Source organism: Limulus polyphemus, unplaced genomic scaffold (assembly GCF_000517525.1).
Source record: "Limulus polyphemus unplaced genomic scaffold, Limulus_polyphemus-2.1.2 Scaffold1698, whole genome shotgun sequence".
Lineage (NCBI taxonomy): Eukaryota > Metazoa > Arthropoda > Merostomata > Xiphosura > Limulidae > Limulus > Limulus polyphemus.
In genome coordinates this window covers 241233-248059 of record NW_013667308.1, presented here as the reverse complement: position 1 = coordinate 248059, position 6827 = coordinate 241233, and the positions used below count along the sequence as shown (strand labels likewise).

At 38.1% G+C, this 6827-nt stretch overlaps 1 protein-coding gene across 4 annotated transcripts in view; it reads left to right on the top strand.

The window, feature by feature from the left end:
- The first annotated feature begins 1607 nt into the window (after positions 1-1607).
- The window catches only part of LOC106464594 (voltage-gated hydrogen channel 1-like), a 70380-nt gene continuing 65160 nt past the window's right edge, over positions 1608-6827 (top strand). Inside the window, exons 1-3 of one of the 4 annotated variants that reach the window (XM_022392331.1) lie at positions 1611-1749; positions 3998-4117; positions 6071-6111. The gene's annotated coding sequence lies outside the window, so the exon portion shown is untranslated. Of the gene's footprint in view, positions 1750-1948; positions 2096-3997; positions 4118-6070; positions 6112-6827 lie in introns of those variants that run through there. The other 3 variants (XM_022392332.1, XM_013924749.2, XM_022392333.1) reach the window with 3 other exon arrangements.

Below are 6827 nucleotides of genomic sequence, written 5' to 3'. Positions count from 1 at the left end.
CCACAGTCACGCTATAACAAAGCTATAATTCACAACGAACGACTCACGTGCTCGACTCAATTGTCAGTCTCTATCTCTGTATGCAGTTCAATTACATTGGGCCAGGTGGTTAAGGCACTCGACTCGCAATCTGAGGGTCGTGGGTTCGAATCCCTGTCACACCAAACATGCTCGCCCTGGGGGCGTTATAACGTGACGGTCAATCCCACTATTCGTTGGTAAAAAAGTAGCCCAAGGGTTGGCGGTGGGTGGTGATGACTAGCTGCCTTCCCTCTAGTCTTACACTGCTAGTGCAGATAGCCCTCGTGTAGCTCTGCGCGAAATTAAAAAAAACAAAACAAACAAACAATCAATTACATTGTTGCCGTCACTTCTTGGCGGTCTTATATACAAGAATACCGCATATCTAGTAAACACTCGAGACTTCACGAAGGGACACAAACGTTCTAGAAGCTCATGACGAGTTACCAGTGTCACGTGACTTCCGCTGTAACACTATAAAAATATCGCGCATTTTTCTACCTTCTTATAGTAATATAATATTATTCTAAATTTATCGGTTATTCTCAGTATGTTTTCTGATGACATGTAATCAAAAAAGTCGTTATGTTGATTTTGTTTAAGCTGCTTTTATGCCTATGTTATTCTAATGAAGCCACAACATTTCTTCCCATTGTAGATGGATCTTCACCATATTTGATATGAAGTTTTATCGGGTCCATGGGGAAGTACATAAAAATTTTCAGTTTTAGATTTTGCGGTTTTTATCGGCGTTTTTACCACTACTTCGCTCCCTGTTGATGGATCTTCACCAAATTTGGTATAAAGGTTCACTGGGTTTGTGCCAAGATACATACAGATTTTCAGTTTTGCATTTTGCGATTTTTATGGGCGTTTATTATAAATACTTTGCCCCCTGTAGTTCGAGCTTCACTAAATTTGGCATGAAGGTTCACTGGGTCCATGGGCAGATATATATAAATTTTCAGATTTGCATTTTGCGGTTTTCATGGGCATTTTTTACCACTACTTCGCCCCCTGTTAATGGAGCTTCACGAAATTTGGCAGGAAGGTTTGTTGGGTCCATGTGGAGATACACGCAAATTTTCAGTTTTGTGGTTTTTATGAGCGTTTTTGCATTTTTACAATTACATATAAGAGAAGCAACTTTTTATGTCGTAAGATAACCTTTCATTCATCATGAATTTACATAACTTCCGTTCAGGGGACGGACACTCCAGCTAGTAATTAAATAATTAACATATTGTGTGATACTTTCAAAAATAAGAAATTTACTCACCGAAGAAACATTAATCCAAATCCGACTGGAATAATGATAAATTAGGCAAGAATGGTCAGTTAACAGATTACTACCAACATAGTGGCTGTGTGCTGATTACTGATCAAAACCGCCCCGCCCCCCAGTCCACAGCTGTATGTCTGCGGACTTAAAACGCTAGAAACCGGGTTTCGATACCCATGGTGGGCAGAGCACAGACAGCCCATTGTGTAGCTTTGTGCTTAACTTCAAACAAACAATACTCATCAAAACCATTAGTCTCACGATGCTAGCGCCACTATACGTTCTAGCTCCTTTTGCCTATAATAAGGTTTTATGATAACACTTTATTTATATATTCTACTTGTGAGACGAGGGGCGTCGAATAATTTAACTTTCAACATTTGATTTATGATGTGAACAACTGTAATGAATATGCGTTGATTGTTTTGAAGTTATGGAAAATTAAGGTAATATCTATACATAAATATATGATATAATGAAATGTAGTGGATATCTTAAACTTAAAGCATTGAATAAGTAACGGAAAATAAGTTTACATGACAAGTAGTGAAGTAGTAACTTGTAATAAAGTTGTATAAAGAATTAGATTTTTAGTGTTACAAAATTTAATTAATCCAACTGCACTTTACTGCTTACATTGCAACTGGAAGTGGAAGTGCAAAGTCGACTCTACAGTGACACCTTGCTTGTTTTTACGCATCCTTATTCTTGTAATACTAATACTAACATTACTAGGCTACAACGGTACAAGGGACTACAACTTACATTACTACTACTAGGACAACTAAGTTAGTAAGTTAAAGCCTAAAATAAAAACTAGTATTGCTTTTCAGTCTCGAGCCATATATTTTACTTTTACTCTTTTGATACCTAAAACTTTTGTTTTTATTACAGTTTGACATAAAATAAAACATTGCACCATCTTTTATTTGTATTCTAACATTCAGCATACTTTTAACATGCTTAAAATAATTATTGGTGTTAATTTTGACATTATCAGCCAGCTGTTTCTTATAAGATCTTTAGGATTTTCTACTTTTTTAAAAAAACAGATCTTTGCATGCTTATGGATTTGTAAATCTTTCATCATATCTATCAGTTTAAACTGCTTAAACTTACTCATTATTTCTCTTTTATTAGGGTTGATCTTCCCTGTTATCTTTTTCCTCTTTTTAAAAAACATGTTTATCGTAAATTAAAAACAAGTTATTTTTGAATATTTCCCAAATATGTCTACACCACCTTTTAATTCATTTTCTCAATTTACTAGTGATAAATTTTGTCTCACAGCCTCAAAAGTGGCTTTCTGAAAATTAGGAATTAAAATTTCATTTCTTTTACTCTCAACATGCAGCAAAACCTAATTGTTCGGTGCTCAGTCATTCTCAACTGTTCTTCTACTTCAATTCTTGCAACCATATCCTTAATTGATGGTTAACAGTAAATCTAAAATGGTATTCATTTTGGTTGGCAGTGTGATAATTTGGTATAGAAAACCATCCTGAATCAAGTAAATTATTAAATGAATCTTTTTCCCTTGCCATTTGTTTCCATATGTCTGAAATAGTCACCCATAATTATTGCCTTAATATTATTATTAGTAGTAGTAGCAACCCAGATCACTTTATACAATTTTTCATTTATCTCTTTTTGACCGGGTGGCCCAAAACAATTGCCAACTAAAAACTCTATTCTTGAAACTCCTGATTGTAACCAATATATATTCAACCTCATAACTACCAGTTTTTATGCCTTTAATCCTAATAGGCTGTAGTTTGTTTCATACAAATAACTACCCACTACTCTCTCAAAAAGTATTGCTATTAAATAACATAATCTGAGATTTCAAAATGATTCCTATTATTAATATTCTCCAAATCTAACCAAATTTCAGTAATTTTCTATGTCATAGTTTTCCAATTCAACTGGAGCCATGAAATCATATTTTTTATTCCTTATAACATATTAGAGTAATATTAACTAATTTGATAAAGAGGAACCCACTTTTTTACAAAATAAAAGTTTGGAGATGGCTTGAATGGATAGTGAAGAAAACTTTATTATAAATGTACAATGTTTTGACAAGATTATATCATCATCAGGTATTATATTTACAGCATGGAACAAAGAGATCACATGCCTGGAGATTGCTTTACAGCTTAGTAAAGGTATCCTGATACCTTGGGGTGTTGGTTTAGGGTATGGCTATTATTTTCAATTAAGATGGCTTCTTTTGTGTTTGTCGGTATTTGTTTCTTTGTTTAAAATTATTGTGTTTTATACAGATATACTGTGGTTTTTTTGAGTTGCAATGATGGTAAACATGGAAGAGTTTTTTTACTTTGTTAGGTGAATCTGGTTTCTCCAGTGTAGAATGCTGGACAGTTATTGCATGTTAATTTATAAATGGTGTTGGTATTGTATGATTCTCCATAATTGTTATCTAGTAATGATTTTAGTTTAGGGCCAAGTTTTTTGAGTGAGTTTGAAGTCAACAGGAAGTTTATGTTTAATGACAAGATTTCTCCAAGTGTTGATTATTTTTGAACTGACTTCAGGGATAAATGGTAAACTTCAATGTAATGATATGTTGTTGTTTGGTGTATTAGTGGGTTGAGTTTTGAGGTTTTAATTCTGGTGTGTGTGTGGAAATTTTATGCAACAAACTAATGATTCCTCTATCATGGTTTTCAGTTTCTGGGATGTTTTGGATTTGGACAGTCTTTTTCCCCTCCAGAATATTCCTCTCAGTCGTGTGTCATTTTGAAGGACTTACCCAGACCTTTTTCCTCTTTGGAGAATTTGATTATTCAGGTATGTGATGTTCTGTCCTTATCTCCTGTTTCCTATGTTCCACCCCTTCTTTTCTTGGGGACTAGCCATTAGTGTTGCTTCTGCCTTAATGGGGACTGGATCCCAGATAATTCAGTTACCTTTTCCAATACTTGTCTTACTCTGACCTTCTTTTACGGGTCAGGGCTGGTGGAGGCCAGACTCCTTCAATTTGCCTATGTTTGGAGGTTCTTGGTAGTTAATCCATGGGTTCTGAAAGTCATTTCAGTAAGTCTGGTCCTTTACTTCTATTCATCTCCCCCATTGTCTCACAGTTCCATTTCCTTCCCTCCTCCTCAGATTCTCGTTTTTCTTGCCCATCTGATTCATTACAGGGTCCTTCGTTTTCCCCGTTCTATGGTTATATGGCTGCTTCTTGCCTCCTCTCAAGAGGACTCAGTCCTACACCCACTCAATTTTTTGGTTCATCTTGGGGTGTTTATGAACTCCCTCCTCTGTTGGAACCTACCTGCTCCACTTCACTTGCAAGCTATGGAATGTCTTATATGCAGCATCTCATTCTCTCCTCCTACCATGTGAGAGGTTCTCTCTGTTTTGGGGACATGAGCTTCTCTCGAAGCCTTCATTCCTTCTTCCCTCATGCGTCATTGTCAGTGGGTTTTGATAAACCAATGAAGCCTTGTTTGGGATCCCTTAGGTGCCCATCTTACCCTTCCTCCTCCTTTACAGGCCGACTTCGACTGGTGGTTGGATCGGACCGATACTGCTATGGGTGTTCCTTTCCCTCCTCCTTGTCCAGAATATCACCTTTTACAGATGCTTCTGTTTCCAGTTTGGGGGGGGGGGTGTATTTTGACACTTAGAAAGTTTTTGAGCAATGGCCTCTTTCTGAGTCCTCTTTCCATATCAATCTTGGAACTTTTTCCTGTTTGTCAGCTTCACTTCCTGCGGGCTCCTAGGGCCTTGTTGGTATGTTAGTCTCGTACATCACCAGGCAAAGGACACTCAGTTGACAGACTTCTGTTTTCTCACATTGGAACTTCTGTATTGGGCTCACACATGATTTCCACTGCTGCACTGGTTTTTGGTGTATCTTTTTTTCTTTTCTTTTATCTCTGATACTCTTTCATCAGTCACATGCATCTTTCATGCGTCATCGGTCTATACCTGCACTCCGTCTTCATACGTGGCTTTGTCTGATCTCTTCACTTGTAGCTTCCTTCATTTTCTGTCCTGTTCTTTCTTCCTTCATAGTGGTTTACCTATGTATTTAGTACATGGACCACTTTTGATTTGTCCTAAGGGGTTATAGTTCTTCCCATTGTATGGTTCCTCACATACCATCCTTTTTGCCTTGGCTTTGTGAACGAGGCCTTAGGTTTCCTCTGTTGTGGGCTATATGGTGGCATTATCTGCTACTTTTCCATTTACCGACTTGTGTTTTCCAGTTGCCAGTCTTATCCATATTGTTTCATTCCTCCTGTTTTTCCTGTCCTCCCCACTCTGCTGCCCTTCTGAATTAGCATTTCTATGTGTTCTTCTAGGTGTTTCACCATCCTCCATTACACCTTTTGTCTTTATGTTCTCGAAATTACCTTTCCTTGAAGTCACTGTTCCTGCTCTTGATGGCATGCAAACATTGTTGTTCTGATGTGTTTGCATTTTATGTTTTTAGTTCCTCTGTTCTCCTCTTTTCTGATCATTCATTGGCTGCTCGAAAAGGTACTTCTTCCTTCCCTCCTTTCCCCCTTTATGACCATTCCAATCCCACCCACCCCTTTGCTCAGTCGGAGCTATTCAGTGGTATATAACACATCCTACTGCTCTCTTACATGGTTCCAAACTCCATTTGTTTTTTTCCATGAAATCCTCACCTCTTCCATGGCCTTTTTTTCCTTTTTCTTTCCTGTTTGAATTTGCTTTGTGTTTTTCATCCCTTTCTCGTGATGATCATCATCTTTCCATCTTCCATAGGGGACATCATCATCAGTGCTGTAACTGTTTATCTGTGGTTGGTAAGTACTCTGTTTATTTTCTTTGCATGGGTCTGTATCGCATGTTTGGATCCCACTCTGTAGAGAGTGTTGCCTGACTAGGTATACTTAGTCTTAAATCCACAATGTATAACCTGTGATCATATACCATGCTAGATGACTGTGACAATGAGACTCTTCCATGTTTTTTTCCCTCCTTCTTCTAGTGGAGTATGGGAGTACTTGCCACTTATCAGTTCCTCGTGCTGGGGTAGTGGAACGTGGATGCCTGTCCTTCTGATTGTGCACAATACTTCTCAGTTAAGAGTAAGGCAGTGGCAATCTACCGGTGTAGATGGAGTGACACCCTTCCTATCTTTGACCTGATGTGTACTTCCAGATGTCACCAGGTGTTGGATGTAGCTCTCTACCATATAACGCACTTTTCCCCTCTGGCTGGGGCACCCTTCTTCCTACCATCTGCCTGATGTCTGTACCAAAGGTCAGGTGTTGGTTGGAGCCAAACCAGCCACATAAGCCCTAACATGTATTTGGATGGTACCCTTCTCTTATCACGGGCTGGATGATATATTCCCAATGCTGCCAGGCTTTGGACTGGAGATGCAACCCCAAATAGTGATTCCTCTTCCTACCATCCTCTGAATGTCGTTTCCTATTGGATTTGGTGTTGGCTGTAGTTGTATGAGACACATGAATTCCCACATGTGTAAGGCTGGGTACCCTCCTCCTATTGTGGA